This window comes from Typopeltis vanoorti, chromosome 2 (genome assembly GCF_054136105.1).
Source record: "Typopeltis vanoorti isolate ZY-2024b chromosome 2, IOZ_Tvanoo_1.0, whole genome shotgun sequence".
NCBI classification, from domain to species: Eukaryota; Metazoa; Arthropoda; class Arachnida; order Uropygi; family Thelyphonidae; genus Typopeltis; species Typopeltis vanoorti.
The window spans coordinates 88651085-88670074 of NC_143550.1; the positions used below are offsets into that span (position 1 = coordinate 88651085).

The 18990-nt window shown below is 34.2% G+C and overlaps 1 protein-coding gene across 1 annotated transcript in view; it reads left to right on the forward strand.

The window, feature by feature from the left end:
* SMC1 (structural maintenance of chromosomes 1) overlaps positions 1 to 18990 on the forward strand; it is a 551991-nt gene that overhangs the window by 303259 nt on the left and 229742 nt on the right. The gene's annotated exons all lie outside the window — the stretch shown is intronic.

Sequence of the window (18990 nt, forward strand, 5' to 3'; positions counted from 1 at the left end):
TTTTTTTTTTTTTCCCTTCCTTCTCAAAATACAGCTTTATTCTTGTCTGCAGTCTATAATACACACTATTATTAAGAACAGTTTAAAAGAAACCACATGTTTTTCTCTTGAAACAAAATGTTCTGTCTTCACTTTCATCTGTATTGCCCAGAACAAATTCAGGTTGAAGGAAGCAAGTAACTGGAGGAATAATTCCCTTTTTTCACTCTGTACACTACTGTTTATCCTTTTAAAATAATATTAGAGGCCAACTTCTAGATTTTTTATCATACTTTCAGAAATATTCACAGGTCTCTGATTCCCTTTCATTGAATTTTTATTCTTTCCCTATCTAAAAGGAAAACTATATTTTAATTCCAATCTCCATAACAACCAAACAAAAATGACTTTGCAGCAGTTACTACAAGTTATGCTTCTTCCTCAATGTCTGTGTATGTGCACACATGCTTCAAACTGTGGCTTCAACTATAACAGTGTTCTCCTTGTACAGGAAAGAAAAACAATTTGGCTGTACACTTTCACCCTATTGTAAAAGAATGATAATTTCTTGATGTATATTGCCAAAATTAAGTTCAGTTCTTGAACTCGAAAACCGTTAACTCCATGCATTCTCTTCATACCCATTACAAAATATCTGCAAAATTTAGTGAAAATTTTAATTTAAACATAAGTTACAAAATGTTTTTATAGCTTCAAAATTTTTATAAAATAATTTAATATAATTATTATGCCAGTTAATTTAATCAGTATTAAATAATTATTGATAATTAAAAAATGATTTCCCCTACTCCCGTATACGGGAATAAAAAGGCATTAGCTGAGTTTTTTTTTTTTTTTTTTAAATGATTTAATTTTTTTTGACTCCCACTCACAAAAAATTGTACACCTATGATGAAGATTTTTTTTTCCATTTTTGAAAAATTCTTTTTGTACTTTTTATTAATTTTTTTAGTTATAATGATAAGTTAAATTTCATGACAGAGTATTAAAAGAAACTGCTTTATATTATAAATGGAGAGGAATGAGAAATTAATGTGTTTAATTATATCACAAATATTTTGTTGTGATGTTGCTTGATAAATAAGAGAATTAATTTATTAAAGCATAAAATGTGACATATATAAATATTATCAAATATTCCCCATTTGTAATCTTTGATATAATTGGAGCTTCTTTTATAGAAATTAATGTTTACTGGAAACTGATAACAGTAAAACAACAAGCCAAATAAAATTAATTAAATAATAAATTTAATAGACTGAAACATAGCCACATATATTTTTCATAATACTTGGCAATAAAATGTGGTACATGATCAAATTTCTGCCATGTACCTTCAAGGGGTGTACAGGATATGATAGTACTACATGAAAAAAATTGCATCATTACTAACTTCCTATCTACAATTTTCCTCCAAATCAGTCTGTTACTTGTCAAGACTCCAACATTATCAGATCTTATATTTCTATCGTCTAAGGCACTTTGTACCGTATCAATCCACCTATATCTTGGTCTTCCTCTGGGTCACTTTGCTGCCAACCTAGCAGAGAACACTTGTTTTGCTAATCTTTCTTCGTCCATTCTGTTTAAGTGACCATACCACCTGAGATTAGCTCTGCTAACGCATTCCTGGATGCTGACATTGTCAAGTTCTTTCCTAATATCCTCGTTTTTAATATGATATTGTCATTGACCATCTGTTCACGCCTATAATCTTTCTCAGGATTCAAATATCTGTGGTCTCTAGTCTTTGGTCAAGTGTTTTACTTCTGACCCAGCTCTCAGATCCATAAGTTAAAACTGGTTTGAACACCGTCTTGTATGCAGTAATTTAGTGTTCAAACTAATTTCTCTTTTATTCCATATGAATTTATTCAATTGACTTCCTACCATACCAGCTTTGTTGATTCTGTTATCTATTTCTATATTTAATTTACCATCTTCAGTAAAAATCATGCCTAAGTAACTGAAATGTTTTACTTGTTCCACAGGTTCTCCATTCACAACACAGTTCCCATTTTCAATGATTCTGCATATTTTCATTGTCTTTGTCTTTTTTATCACTGACTTTCATACCATATTCATTACAACAGCTATTCAATTTAGTCAGAGAATCTTGTAGACTTGTAGCGGATTTATTTAGAAATATAACATCATCCGCATAAAGCAAAGAGCTGACATTAACATCTCCAATTTTGATATCATGTTTAATACCACTTTCCTTCATAATGTGATCCATATAGATAATGAATAACAGAGGGGATAATGTACATCCTTGTCTCACACCAAATTTAACATTAAACCATCTTCCTGTACTTCCTTCAATTCTGACTGTTGACTTACAACTCAAATAAAGACTAAAGTATTGCTTGAATAAATGCCTCATTGACACCATATAACTGTAGCATATTGAATAGCTTCTCTCTTGGCACTTGTCATATGCCTTTTCCAAATCGACAAAACTTAAATACAGATCTTTGTTATCTTCCCATTCTTTCTCGACTATTTGTTCTAAAGTGAAGATCTGATCGTGACAACTTCCATTTGGCCTGAATCCAGCTTGTTCTTCACCAAGCTTTTCTTCCACAATTCTTCTCGACCGTTTCTCAAGTATACTTTCATAAATCTTGCCAGGAACACTTATTAGGGAAATACCTCTGTAATTCTCACATTCAGTTTTATTTCCCTCTTTATATATGGGTACTATTAGAGCTCTACTCCAATCATTGGGAATTCATCCCTCTGTCCAGGCTTTCTGAACTATGCAATGCAGCCACTGTAAGACTTATACCACCATACTTCCGCATTTCTGGTCAAATATCATCTACTCCTGCTGCCTTTAAACATTTCAAGCCTTTGATGGCTTTTTCTACTTCAAGTATGGATATGTATTCCTGACTGCATGCCTGGTCAGTGTTTTTTACCACTCTGGTGTCATCACTGAGTTTCATTTAGCAGTTTTTCAAAGTAATTACTCCATACTTCAAGGATATCTTTATCTCCCGTTTTCATGTCACCTTTATCATCTTTAACTCCTTTTACAGCACTCTTTCCTCCATTCCTAAGCTTCTTCAACAACCTCCAGAATATTTTGCCACATTCTTGATATTTATTTTCTATATTCTTGCCAAAGTACTCCCATGACTTTTGTTTAGCAAGTTTTACACAGTGTTTAGCTTTCTTACATTTGTTTCTGTATTCTCTAAGAGCACAAGCTGACTTATTTGACAGAAACTTTTGATATGCTTCCTTCTTTTCCTTCACTACCTCTTTAACTTCCTGTGTTCACCATGGAGTTCTAATTTTTCTATCCTTGCAAACATCCTCACCACATGCGAGTTAGTCGATCTCTGGCATGGGCAAGCGAGTTTTTTTCTCCCCCAAACTCAGGTTTTTCATCCCATAAACTCCAAAAAATTTGTCTGTCCAACCCACACTATTTTCAGACATTAAAAATATTGTGTTATCATTAAGGCCACGAGATGGCAGCACTTGTTAGCCGCCTTCTTCACTGTGTACAAATTAATTAGTGATAGTCTTAGGCCAGCTATCTCTGATTGGCAACCAGCAGAGATTAAATTGCCCACTCAGTCTCCAAAAGTTAGATAGGTCTAAGATGGCCTCGCCTACTCCATATGTGGGAACAAAAAACGGCGTTAGCTGATTTTTAAAAATTTTTATTATTACATTTTCTCTGTATTCTGTAAGAGCACAAGTTGACTTATTTGCCAGGAATTTTTGATATGCTTTCTTCTTTTTCTTCACTACCTCTTCCTGTCTCCTCCATGGAGTTCCGATTTTTTTATCCTTGCAGACAACCTCACCACATGCCTCTCTGGCTGAGTCAGTCAATGTTTTCTTCAGAGCTTTGTGTATTTTAGTCTACAGTTCACATCTGAGAGCTCCTCAACTTTTATTCGCTTTAAAACTTTCATACATGTTATTCTTTTCAATATGAAATTCAATTTTATCCTGCTCAAGACTAAATAGTGATCACTTCCAATTTCAAATCCTCTGTATGCTCTAGTGTCCTGCAGCAGGGAGAAAACATCACTATCAACAATAACATAGTCAATGAGACTTTTATTATCCCTCCCGCCACCACTTTTATCCATGCTCGGGACCGGCATGTGGCTGGGACGTATTCATGACTGTAATCCATGTGTGTTCATGGGGCCAGTTTGCCTGTTTTTTGGGTGAAAAAACCCCCTACTTCAGTATGAGACCAGCTAACTTTAGTCGAAAGAGACCAGATAAAGGTTCCTCACGTCACTGATGGGAGTCAAATCCAGCTCTTTCCGAACAAAGGACTTTGTCTATACTGACTGAGCTATGGAGGCTCCAAACAAGTTTCAATCAGGTTAAATGTAAGTTCTCAGGATCAGATTTTCACTTTTGACAAATAGTTGTAAATAATGGACATGTAACAAGGAGATGTATCTGAGTTTTGTAGATTTGCAAAATCCATATGAGGAGGTGCCAAGAGAAAACTGTTCAAAATATTACAATTATATTGATAAATGAGACATTATATTGAACAATAGAATATTTGAGTTGTATGCCAGGAGTTAGAATTGAAGGAAGTGCAGGAAGATGATTTGATGTTAAATCAGATGTGAGACCATGGAGCACATTATCTTCGCTGTTATTCATCATCTATGTAGATCACATTATGAAGGAAAGTGGTATTAAACCTAATATCAAAATTGAAGATGGTAATATAATGTCATACTCCATAACAAATTCAGTGCATCTGCAGGATTCCCGAACTAAGTTGAATAACTGTTCTAAGAACAAATTTGGTGTGAAAATTGGCAACATAAAGATAAATCTTATGATTACAGCATCTTATAGGTTCTCCTTTCAATTACGATTGAATGGAGAACCTATAGAACAAGTAAAACATTTCAGCTATTTAGTCACAATATTTAGTGAAGATGGCAATCTAAATATGTTAATAGACAATAGCTTTTAGCAACACTGGTTGCTAATATCTATTGTGTGGTCGAAAGTCAACTGAATAAATTTATGTGAAATAAGAGAGAAATCAAAACAATGAACTAGCCGTATGCAAGACAATGTGCAAACCAATTTTATCGTATGGATATGACAGCTGAGTTTCATAAGTTACTTAATCAAAGACCGAAGACAACAGATATGAGTTTTGAGAAAAATCAGAGGATGAACACATAGCACCAATGATGGAATTATATTAAAAACAAGGACATTACGAAGGAACTTGTTGTTAGCATTCAAGAATGTGCGAGCATTCTTGTATGCTAACTTTGCTAATCTCAAGTCACTTAAACAGAATGAGAGAAGAAAGATTAGCAAAACAAGAGTTTTTTTATTTTATTTTTTATTTTTGCAGGATGGCAGAAAAAGACCCAAAGAAAGATAAAGATCTAGGTCGATGATACTGTAAGAATTTGCTTAGGGGACCAAAAGATAAGATATGACAGTACTGGAGTCATGAAAGTTAAACACATAAATTTGGAAGAAAAATTTTTGATAGAAAATTAGCAAAGGATATTGTTTTGAAAGATTACAAGGAAAATTGTAGCTGAGTTTAACATGAGGGATCTTCTACAATGTAGCATGTGCTCTGTCTGTACATTGCCAAGTGTTGAACAGGTTGTGGTACAAAAATGTGGATGGAGAGAGTATTTGTCATAAATGTTTCACATGCCAATGCGAGTCATGCAGATAGTTAGAAAATGAATTGATGAATGTTACTGTTGTAAGGAAAGATAGCGAAAGTGGTCTGGCAAATGCAGAAGTAGTGAATGATATTGCTCAAAATGAGAGCAATATCATTCATGGAATGAAAGAATAATAGAAGCTAGAAGAAAAATAGATTAGGCTATTTAACAATAATTGGTTTATATGCCCCAGAAGAAGGAAGAGAACAGGATAATATTGATTTTTATAATCAGTTACAAAACATATATAATAAAATAAATAGAAATGATTACATAATTTTAGCAGGAGACTTAAATGCAAGAATTGGAAACACGAAAATTAATAATAATATAGGAATACATGGAGAACACACTCTAAATAGAAATGGTAAAAAATTGATTGACTTCGTAGTTTATAACCTAAAAATAATGAATTCCTTCTATAAACATAAAGACATACATAAATATACTTGGGCAGCAAGAGGATGGAAATCAATATTAGATTACTTCATATTAAATGAAAAGACATCAAAATTTTCACTAATGTTAGAGTTCACAGAGGATATGAAATAAGCAGCGACCACTTCCTTGTTAAAATAAAATTAAGATTACCACCTAAATGGCTACAAGTAACAAGAACAGAAAGAAAAATTGAAACATTTGTTTATAAAACTAGACTACTGAATGACACAAATGTACAATGGCTATATGAACAAAGAATTAACCAATATCTAGATAAAATAAAACAAAATGAAGAAATAGAAATAGAATGGTTTATTATAAAAACGATACTAAATGCAGCAGCAAATGAAAGCTTAGGAAAGACCAAAAAATTCAATAAAAGAAAAAAACTGAAGATCTCGGATGATACAATAAAAGAAATAATCAAAAAGAAAAAAGAAGCCTCTCACAAATGGTTAAGCAGTAAAAGATTAGAAGATGAAATAGAATATAAAAGAATAAGAGCCATAGCTAAAAGAGAAGTCAGAAAAAGACATAGAGAATCATGGAATAAATTTGTTTCTAATTTAGAACATGACTTAAATTAAGGGGATATTAAATCCCACATAGTTTTAAAACCGAATAAGAAACTCAAAGATTGGAATCAGAGAGTTTCTTGCCGAATATAGTAAACTATAAAGTATCGGCGACACTAGCATTAGCCAATGCAAGTGATCCTAGTACATAGTACAATACCAGGGCAACTCGTTGCAAAGGTGGGGGAAGCTCAGATTGCTATTCTTAGGTATTTTCCATAATGTAAAAACACATTTCCTAGGAAATGTATGCTGTTATTACATTATGGAGAGAGGTCACTACCCAGACCGGTTTCAGCCTTTTTTGAGGCTTCATCAGTGAGTAGCTAGACCTAATACCAAAGTGTATAGCGAAAAGAACTTATGTAGTCTGTGAACGAGTTTTACAAACAGGTGCAACCATTAAGTTTCTTAAGTATAAAGAGCTAATAAGCTTCATTTCTGCAATGAAAACATTACTTAAATTAAGGGGATATTAAATCCCACATAGTTTTAAAACCGAATAAGAAACTCAAAGATTGGAATCAGAGAGTTTCTAGCCGAATATAGTTAACTATAAAGTATCGGCGACACTAGCGTTAGCCAATGCTAGTGTCGCCGATACTTTATAGTTTACTATATTCGGCAAGAAACTCTCTGATTCCAATCTTTGAGTTTCTTATTCGGTTTTAAAACTATGTGGGATTTAATATCCCCTTAATTTAGTTAATGTTTTCATTGCCGAAATGAAGCTTATTAGCTCTTTATACTTTAGAACATGATTTATATAAAATAAGACCCAATGTATATAAGATTTTGAAACACTTAAATGCAGAATACTAAAGAAAACATAAAATTAAACACTGAATTGAAATTAGAAGAATTGCTAAATTACTACACAGAACTGTGGACAGACAAATATTTTAAAAAAGACAACTGGCAAACAATTAATAAAAATGAAAAGGAAATTACTGAAGAAGGAGATCTTTCTGAGCAATAAATACAAAATGTTATATTCAGGCAATGACAATCAAGGAAAAGAAGGAGTAGCCATAGTATTCATTACAAAATACGAGGCTAATCTTCTTGAATGGCAGTCAGTCCCAAGTAGAGTAATGTGGGCAAAAATATAAGAATGAGGAACTGGACAATGAGACTTATTTGTGCCTATGGTCCACAGAAGGTTCTACTAAGGTAGAAGTGGAGGAATTTTTGAGGCTTTAGAAAAAGCAACTGACACAATGAAAAAGGAAAAGTTGGTCCTTGTTGGGGATCTAAATAGCAGAGTAGGAAATGATTGTGAGATATACAAAAATATTTTGGGAAAATTTGGAGAAAAGAGCAAAGCTAATAATAATGGCAAATATCTGTTGAATTTCTGCTCAGGACATGGACTGGTTATTACTAACACCATGTTCCAACATAAAAATGTGCACAAATTCACATGGAGAGAAGAGGCAAGGAATAAGAAAAGTCTCATTGACTATATTATTGTTGATAGTGATATTTTCTCCCTGGTGCAGGACACCAGAGTGTACAGAGGATTTGAAATTGGAAGTGATCACCATTTAGTCTTGAGCAGGATAAAATTGAATTTCATATTGAAAAGAATAACATGTAAGAAAGTTTTAAAGTGAATAAAAGTTGAGCAGCTCTCAGATGTGAACTATAGACTAAATAGAGAAAGATTATTGAAGAAAAAATGAAAGAGTTTGAGAACAGGAATCAAACCTTGGAGATTCAGTGGCAAACTGTGAAGAAAACATTGATTGATTCTGCCATAGAGGCATGTGGCGAGGTTTTCTACAAGGATAAAAAAATCAGAACTCCCTGGTGGATACAGAAAGTTAGAGGCAGTGAAGGAAAAGAATAAAGCATATCAAAAGTTCCTGTCAAATAAGTCAGCTTGTGCTCTTAGAGAATATAGAGACAAATGCAAGAATGCTAAACACTGCGTAAAACTAGCTAAACAAAAGTCATGAGAGTACTTTGGCAAGAATATAGAAAATAAATATCAAGAATGTGGCAAAATATTCTGGAGGTTGTTGAAGAAGCTTAGGAATGGAGGAAAGAGTGCTGTAAAAGGAGTTAGAGATGATAAAGGTGAGAAAATGGGAGAAAGATATCCTTGAAGTATGGAGTAATTACTTTGAAAAACTGCTAAATGAAACAAGGAGTGATGACAGCACAGTGGTAAAAAACACTGACAAGGCATGCAGTCAGGAATACATATCCATACTTGAAGTAGAAAAAGCCATCAAAGGCTTGAAATGTGGAAAGGCAGCAGGAGTAGATGATATTCGACCAGAAATGCTGAAGTATGGTTGTATAAGAGTCTTACAGTGGCTGCACTGCATAGTTCAGAAAGCCTGGACAGAGGGACAAATTCCCGATGATTGGAGTAGAGCTCTCATAGTACCCATATATAAAAAGGGAAATAAAACTGAATGTGAGGATTACAGAGGTATTTCCCAACTGATTGTTCCTGGCAAGATCTGTGCAAGTATACTTGAGAAACGATTGAGAAGAATTGTGGATGAAAAGCTTGGTGAAGAACAAGCTGGATTCAGGCCAAATAGTGGCTGTCAGGATCAGATCTTCACTTTATGACAAATAGTCGAGAAAGCATGTGAATATAACAGAGATCTGTATTTAAGTTTTGTCGATTTGGAAAAGGCATATGATAAGGTGCCAAGAGAGAAGCTGTTCAATACGCCACAGTTATATGGTGTCAATTGGACATTATTTCAAGCAATACTTAGTCTTTATTTGAATTGTAAGTCAGCAGTTAGAATTGAAGAAAGTACAGGAAGATGGTTTAATGTTAAATCTGGTGTGAGACAAGGATGTACATTATCCCCTCTGTTATTCATTATCTATATGGATCACATTATGAAGGAAAGTGGTATTAAACATGATATCAAAATTGGAGATGTTAATGTCAGCTCTTTGCTTTATGCGGATGATGTTATACTTCTAAATAAATCTGCTACAAGTCTGCAAGATTCTCTGACTAAATTGAATAGCTGTTGTAATGGATATGGTATGAAAGTCAGCAATAAAAAAGACAAAGACAATGAAAATAGGCAGAATCGGGAACTGCATTGTGAATGGAGAACCTGTGGAACAAGTAAAACATTTCAGCTACTTAGGCACGATTTTTACTGAAGATGATAAATTAAATATGGAAATAGACAACAGAATAAACAAAGCTGGTTGGTTGGAAGTCAATTGAATAAATTCATATGAAATAAAAGAGAAATTAGTCGAACACTAAATTAGCTGTATACAAGACAGTGTTCAAACCAGTTTTAACTTATGGATCTGAGAGCTGGGTCAGAAGTAAAACACTTGACAAAAGACTAGAGACTGCAGATATGATAGTCCTGAGAAAGATTAGAGGCATGAACAGATGGCATCAATGGCAATATCATATTAAAAACGAGGATATTAGGAAAGAACTTGACATTGTCAGCATCCAGGAATGCGTTAGCAGAGCTAATCTCAGGTGGTATGGTCACTTAAACAGAATGGACGAAGAAAGATTAGCAAAACAAGTGTTCTCTTCCAGGTTGGCAGCAAAGTGACCCAGAGGAAGACCAAGATATAGGTGGATTGATACGGTACAAAGTGCCTCACACGATAGAAATATAAGATCTGATATCGTTGGAGTCTTGATAAGTAACAGACTGATTTGGAGGAAAATTGTAGATAGGAAGTTAGTAATGATGCAATTTTTTTCATGTAGTACTATCATATCCTGTACACCTTTTGAGGGCACATGGCAGGAATTTGATGATGATGATGACGACGATGAGAATTTGAAATCATCCTGAAAGAAACAAGAAATGGAAAATCACCTGGAAGAGATAAGCTAGGTTCAAAACTATATAAATATGCAGGAACAAGATTCAAAGAAAGACTGTTATTATTTTTAAATAAAATTTACTCAACTGGTATTCCCCCCCCCCCCCAAATAGAATGGAAAAAAGCAATTATGATTCCCTATCGTTACGAAAGGTAATAGAGATGACCCTAAAAACTATAGAGGTATCTGTATACTAAATTCCTGTTTCAAAATATATAGCAGAATCATAAATAACAAACTAATGAAATATTCCGAAAACTTTATTCTAAAAGTACAGAATTGATTTAGATGAGGACGATCATGTATAGACCCGTCCTTTTGCCTAAAATTAATAATAGAGAAAAGAAGAGAATATAATTTAGAAACACATATTGCATTTATTGAGTTTGAAAAAGTATTTGACAAAGTTAAAAGAAACATATTATTTAACATATTAAAAGAAAAACAAACCAAATATATCCTAAAAGCTATCGCAAGTATATATGAAAATAATCAAATACAAATAAGATTAAATCACGAGCTATCATATACGAGAGAGATAAACCAAGGGGTCCCACAAGGATGTCCACTCTCAGCAACTCCTTTTAATATCTACTTAAATGAAATAATAAGAAAATGGAATAAAAATTTACATCAAGGAATTAAACTTTCTCCTACAGTTAACTTAAACACTCTCCTCTTTGCTAACGACCAAATAATAATTACAAATTCTGAAGATAACTTACAGAAAGCTATTTTAGATCTAAATGAGATAGCCAAAGATTATAGTATGATAATATCAACAAAAAAATCAAAAACTATGGCCTTTAAAGGACAAGATCCAGCAAGGACTAAAATAGTAATAGATAACAAGATCGTAGAACAGGTGAATTCATTTAACTACCTAGTGTGTATGATCACATATGAAAATGAAAAAGATATAAACATAAAAATTGCAAAATATTTAAAAATAACAGGTGTAATTAACTCTATATTTAAACCAAACCTAGTTCAAAAACAAACCAGACTAAAAGTATACAATACATTAGCTCTACCAGTCTTAATGTATGGAAACAAAATCTGGACAATAAAACACAAAGACAAACAAAGATTAATAACAGCAGAAATGAAGTTTATGAGAAAAACTGCAAAGTATACACTACTTGATCACAAAAGAAATGAAGAAATTATGAAAGAATTAAATTAAACCAACAACCAGTAATATAAAAAATTAAGAAATATAAAAATAAATGGATGGAACATGTTCAAAGAATGAAAACAGAAAGATTACCAAAACAAGCCTTAAAGTACAAGCCATTAGGAAAAAGAAAACCAGGATGTCCTCTTAAACGATATCACAGGACAAAATGGCAGTAGAGCGACTGGAGAAATAATTGCTATGTGGTACAGCAGGTGGGAGAAAAAAAGGAAATGTGAATTCAGAAAGTATGAAAGTGTGAGAAACTGCAAATAAGGATACAGTATTGTATGGCAATTCAATGATAAGAGATATACTTAATGAGCAAGTGATGAAGGTATGGTTCTCAGGGTGATTGTTATGGTAGGAACAAATTGTTATAGAGATAGAAGGGTGATTGTTATGGTAGGAACAAATGATTTGAAAGGAGAGAAATATGCAGTAAGAGAGAATATGAAGGAGTTGAAATAATCAAAAATGAAGAGTAAGTAAAAATTGTCAGTCTGTTCAGTATGATAGGACAGGACAGAGTTGAGAAGAAGGGCCATGATTGATAATGAGTCTATGAGAAGCTTGTGCAGGAATGAATGGTGTTCAGTTTATAGATGTATGGAGTGAATTTGATTGACAAATTGATTTTATGTATATGTGTGTATATGCACACACCTGACAGACTACATTTAAATGATTTTGAAGTTAGATGTTTGGGGAAAGTGTTGTTTAGTGAGAGTTTAGGAATGCAAAACAAACAAACTAGTGATATTAGGGAGGGTGCAATCAAGCATGTATCTGGCAACCCTTGAGGTAAATGAGTGTGCATATAGAAATGATTATTCAATGCTGAATGCAATTTCACAGGTTTCCACTGCCATTACAAAAGGGTAATTGTGGCTATAAGGGGATGTTGAAATATATATACATGAATGCAAGATGTATCAGGAATTAGGGAGAGGTGTTAGCTGGACTTGGTCAAAAATTATAGGCATCAATGAGACCTGTTTGACAGAAAATGATATAGTTACATAAATGGAGTGTCAAAGGTATTGTATTTTAGGGAGGATAGAGGGAATTGGACAGGAGATGGAGTATTGCTGATGATAGCTGAAGGACTGCAACCAACAAAATTATAAATTAAAGAGGATTTAAGTTCCTGTGTGATGGCTCATTTGAGGCTGTCTGTGTGAGATAGAGACCAATGGGACACAATATATTGTTGGGTGCTGCTAGAGACTGGGGGGGGGGGGGGGCACAGGAAGATGTAGATGCCATGTATCAGCAGATTAGCACAATGAATGCAGGCAAACAATTATTATGGGAAACTGACTATGGGAACTTAGATTGGAGGGAGGAATGAGCATGGCAAGATGGAAGTGGAATTTATACCATACCTAATGAATAATTACATGAAACAACATGTTATAAAGGAAATAAGGAGTTTCAGGGAAGATATATCCTTAACCCACGTGTTCTGCCTATAATTGGGTAGAATGACCATGCAGTTTTGTTCTGGGAAGTTGCCAAACATGTGTCAAGAAAGGATTTATGTTGAACTATAAGAATGGTAATTAAGACACACTTAGGATTCATCTTGAAGCAGTATCATGGCTTCAGAAGCTCGGAGGAAATATATGAAATGGTCAGAGATTGTTTGAGAGAAGTAGTATCACACTGCATATGCAAGGTCAGGAGGATAAACCTAATGGGAATTGTGGATGAATAAAGATATAAAGTAATAGATGCAAAAAAAGAAAACACTGTGGAGGGAATATAAAGAGAAAGGTGATCAGCATACTCATAAGTACAAAGTGCAAGCAATAAGGGTGACTAGTATGGTAAGAAAGGCCAGATCAGTTTACAAGAGAAAATTAGCTAAGCAGTCTAAACTAAATCTATGTTAATTTATTTTTAATGGCATTGATGAGAATACGGACCGATAAGAAAATAGTAGTATTTATTAACTTATTTACTGGTATCATATCCAGCATCTTCAGAGCACAAAAATAGTTTGTCACACTACAAGAGACAGCAATCTGGTATGACAGTTGGACTAGTTTAAACAATTCAATTGCAACGGACAACACAAAGACTAAAGTCCTAATTAGGTGCCATCTATGTTGGGGGGGGGGGGGGAACAGAGAGGGAAAGCAGGTATTAATTAGGTCTTAAGATGACTATCTCCCAAATTTTTGGTAAATTTATACAGCCATACTTGTCGAGGTTTGGAGTATGTTTCGAGGCTTCTATTGATTCCAAACACAATCTCTCTGACTTATAACGACTTCTGTGTAGCACTTTTGTTTTTTTTTTCCAATTGATGCTGTTTGCATGGGTATCTAAGACATGGTCTGCTAGACCCGATTTGCCATAACGACAGTGCCGGATATATTTTTTATGTTGAAGCACTGAGGCAGAGGTTCACAGTTTCTGTCTGTCTATAGCAAACTCGATCACACGAACAGGCCATTTCATAGACTCCTGGATGTGATAAAGAAGAGATTCTGTCCTTGAGTGAATGGATGAGAGTTGCCAATTTGACATAAAGTTTAAATATGGTACGTAGCCGATGTTTATTAAGCACTCTAGATCTTTTCAGATGTGCCTTGAATGTATGGGATGGTGATAGTTTTGCTGTAATCTTCTGTGGTAGACAGTAAGGGAGATTTATGGGAAGCATTTAGTATTTTTTCTGTCCTATGGAGATTATAGCCATTGGCCGAAGAAGATGTGACGTGAGTGAGTTCAGCAGTGAGAGCATTGTCATCGGAACAAATTGCTCTAGCTCTGTGGGTTAGTGTTTATACTCCCATTGTTATACCAGATTGTTGTTGTTTCACATACTGTGGCAAACTGTTTTTGTGCTCTGAAGATGCTGGATAATACCATCGAAATATCACTAAATAAGTTAATGAATAGTATTATTTTCTTATCAGTCCGTGTTCTCATCAATGCATTAAAAATAAATTAACATGTACGGTGAACACGTAAGCCTTTCCATGCGTTTCAACTAAATCTAAACAGAGTTTCTTCATTATGTAGCAGGTAAGAGGAAAAATGACTATGGTAGGATGACCTTAATCAGTGCTCATGATAGGAAGATAATGACAGAGACAACAAAAAAATAGTTATTTCACTCACGAGAAGAATTTATTTTATCTTTAAAATAAATAAATATAAATGTTTATTTATTTTGCTGTAGTCTTATGTGGTAGATGGTAGGGGAGATTTCTGGAGAGTATTTACTATTTTAGTATTTTTTCTATCCTATAGGGATTATAGTCATTGGCCTAAGAAGGTGTGAAGTGAATTGGAACAAATGGCTCTAGCCCTGTTAGTGTTTAAACTAGTCCCATTGTTATACCAGATTGTTGTTTTGCATACTGTGACAAAATGTTTTTGTGATCTGAAGATGCAGAGCCTTTTGTAGCTCGATTCTAACAACCAGAATATCACCAATTCATCGGAATATAATGATCTGTGTTTTGATTTGATGATCTCAATAAAGTACAGGGTGGCCATAATTAAACTTCTATTCAGAGCTTTATTTGACTCGATTCTAACAACCAGAATGTTACCATATTTGGATAGAGAGACTAATCAAGACACAGGAAGAAGGATTCTGCAAAACAAATTTTAGTTTGAAAAGTTACTGATGGTGGGGGGAGGGTTTCACTGTAAAATGTAAAAAAGCTTTAATGAATAACAAAGGCTAAACTGAAATGAAAGATTACCTTTATGTGTTGCACTTAAGATAACACTCAGCAATAAAACATTTAATATCAATTAAATTTAGTGCAGTAATTACAGTTACTGGAGTGTAAGTGTTGTCACAAACCTGTTGCACAACTTGAGCACATTGAGTTTGCCCATGTAAAAGAGGACCTGGTTTAGTGTGACCACCAGTACCAGAAATTGCATCCTGTACATGCCATCCTCAACAGCATAACATAACAAGGCTGAAGGAATGTTTGTCACATCTGTGATACTTTTAAGGCTGTCAGGTTCGAGACACTGCCATGATAAACATTGGATTTCAGGTAACCCCACAACCAAACGTAGCATGGAGTAATATCAGGAGAGTGAGGTGGCCATGCAACTGGAAAGAAGTGATTAATCATTTTCTTTTGCAAAGCGATGCCATAAAAGCTGTTGTACCAATTGTGCAATGTAGTGCAGGTGCCACTGAAAGAAAAGCATGTAGCTTTTCTTTCAGTGGGCTACCAAAATTTTCCACCCCTCTTGTGGTCTACCAGCAGCTTTTTTGAAGCTCATAAGATTGAATACTCTGATTCTGTGCTGTCTACATAGGCAGATCAAAGTCCCCTGACTTTGATCTGCCTATGTAGAGTGGGATTGAGCATGCAATAAAATACATCAGATTATATTGCTACCAAAGGTTTTTTTTTTTATGTTGCTCCCATCCACAAAAGGTTATTTTCAAACCTGTAGTACATTTTTGTACCATGGATGGGCTAAGGATTTTTTTTTTTTCCCTGTTTTTATCAATTTATATATTTTTTTGTATTTTTGATTTGGTGTTTTATAGTCTGGAAATCCTTCTCTAGAAACCAAATGTGGAACTTTTCAAGCTTCCAATATTTTTAGATGTGAAAACCAAATGTGGAAATTTTTCAGGCTTCCAATAAGTGGGGAGATGGTCTTATGCCAGGCGATGAAATTCATCTTCTACCTAAAGACATTTGCAAACATTCATGCCCACAGCAGGATTTGAACTATCAGCCTGTCGGTTCGAGAGCAGGTACACTAACCACTCAGCCAACCAGGCTGGCAAAGGTATATATTCAGACTCACAAAGTGCTCTTCAGGGAATAAAAAGTCTAGAGCTACAAAAACATCCAGTACTCCCTCAAAGCCAACACCTCCTCTTTTAATTATGGAAGCTACACCTGTATGCTTCTGTGTGATTCCAAGCTGTGTTGGGATAAGGGAAACAAGGCTGCATATAGTGTAGCTTGGTTAGTTTGTTTCTAAAACATTCACCATCTGCCTGTACCATACACTGATTGCCAGCAGATTATCAGATACAAACTTTTATCCAACTGGAAGTTGTCTTAGAAAAGAGAAACTAATAATAAACTCCACCGAATTAATCCCAAAATTAAATTATGGCAGTGTAGTCTGTGCAGGGTTCGAAAAGAGGAAATTGTACTTCCTTGGCTCCACATAGGTCTTAAGTCATCTCACACTCCTTCCTATTGAGGGAGTGTTAACATGCCTGTTTGTGAGTTTTCTAATGCCAATCTCACCATTAGTCATATTTTAATTGACTGTCCCCATTACAGTCATTATTTTAGTCATATTCACCGTTTGTCTGTCTGAGCCCCATTCACTCAGGCAGATTTTATCAGACTCGACAGAGTTTCTTTTGTTTACGTTAACATCTTTTACTGTAGATAGATCGTTTACACTATATTTATTGATACAGTGTTGTTTGTTGTATATATATATATATCCTTTTAATACCTTGTTGTTTTGTATTTCTTTTATGAACCTTTTACTCTTTTTACCCTTTTTCATTGAAAAAGAGTAAGGGAAAAGGATAATGAAAATTTTCATTTTTCATAACCCTTTTTAATCAAAAAAAAATTTTTTTTTATATACTTGTTTTGTAAACCTTTCTTTTTTACAACTATGTTTATATGCACTTTTATCTATATCTGTTTGTCTTGTTTTTTCTATTTTTTAACATGTATAATGCTCTGATCATTTACTGGCTCAGTATGACCACTGCTATCTTTGCACCATAAAACACCAAATGCAGAAACAATGAAATGGCTTTGAGGGGAAAAAAAAAGTCCTGTATTTGGTCTGTGAAACTACATTGCTATTTTGTCTAATTCTTGGCTCACCAATATGCAGTTGATTTCCAGTCTTTTTTGGGGGGTGAGATTTACCCTGAAGTTTGTTTCTACACATTTTCATCTTGTTGATTACCTGCACAAGAGGCACTAATTTGATATTACAACTTGTTGTTCACACCCTGCATTTAAATCTTCTTTTTCAGGTAATATTTTTTTTTATTGAAAGCATTTGGTTGACATAACAGTTGTAAAAAATCTTGAAAAACATTCCCTGCAATTAATTACTGATATTTCATTGCAAGTCTCAAAATTCTTATATTTTTGAGACTTGCTTGGTGATGTTTTAAATGATTAAAAAATCACATTGTGTGTAAAGAGAAATTATGCTTTTGAAATTTGAATATCTGCATTAGTGTTGAAAAACCAGCAGATTAAAAGTGAGGGGCCATTAATTAGCCTCTCTGTCATTTGAACGTTTTTATAGCAAAGTGAATTTTGTTCAGAATTAATGGCTTCTTACAAGAGGTCTAATATTCAGAATGAAAGCATGATAGGCTCTTCATAAAGCTAGGAAATATAATGTAATGTAATACGTAGAAGTTTTACTGCATAAAATTTTCACCATCTGTCAAGGGCATCTTCAATATGAATTAAAAATTAAACAAGGTATAAATAACATAAATGGAGAATCAACAGTAAGAATGTTAGTCACACATAAATAAATAAACAAGCACAGTCCTAACAAAGTTTTTTACATGTTTAAAAAAATTAACTAGAATAAGCTGTGATGAAAAGAATTTCCTGTAAGTGTGTGGTGTGTGTGTGGGGGGCAGATAAGAAGGCTATCAGATTAGTGGTGCAGGAAGGTTTCATAGCTTTCATGTAGGACATTATTCAGGTTGCTGCATACAACCAGATTCAGACCATCATCCATCTAAAAAAAATAGGCATCATCAAATCTTTGGTCAATGTAGAGTATGTTTTCTGCTCCAGTGCATCCTGATCACTCTTTCAGGTGGTAAAACTCTCCATCCATCCCACTCATTTGAAAAACCTTGCAGTGCTCAGACATCCCAAGCCTTAAGATCATCCACAACCACTTTAGTACATTGATCTCCATGCCATGTGTCAATGGGGTGAGGCCAATCTGATCATCTTTAGTACCACCAAATGCAGTCCTGCATTTCCTCTCACAAAATGAATCTCAGTTCACTTACCCTAATCCTCAGTAATACACAAATAACCAAATAGGATCAGATCTCTCTGCTTGGACTGACATTTACCTCTACTCTCATGGCATAAACACATTGCATTAATAGCTTCCTCGGCATCTAAAAAACTAGGTGTTATTTTTCACCCACCCAGCTACTGACTTTGTATTTGAGTTGGTGCACCTAAAAGGTGCTGAAATATTCCCAGTGCTATCCAG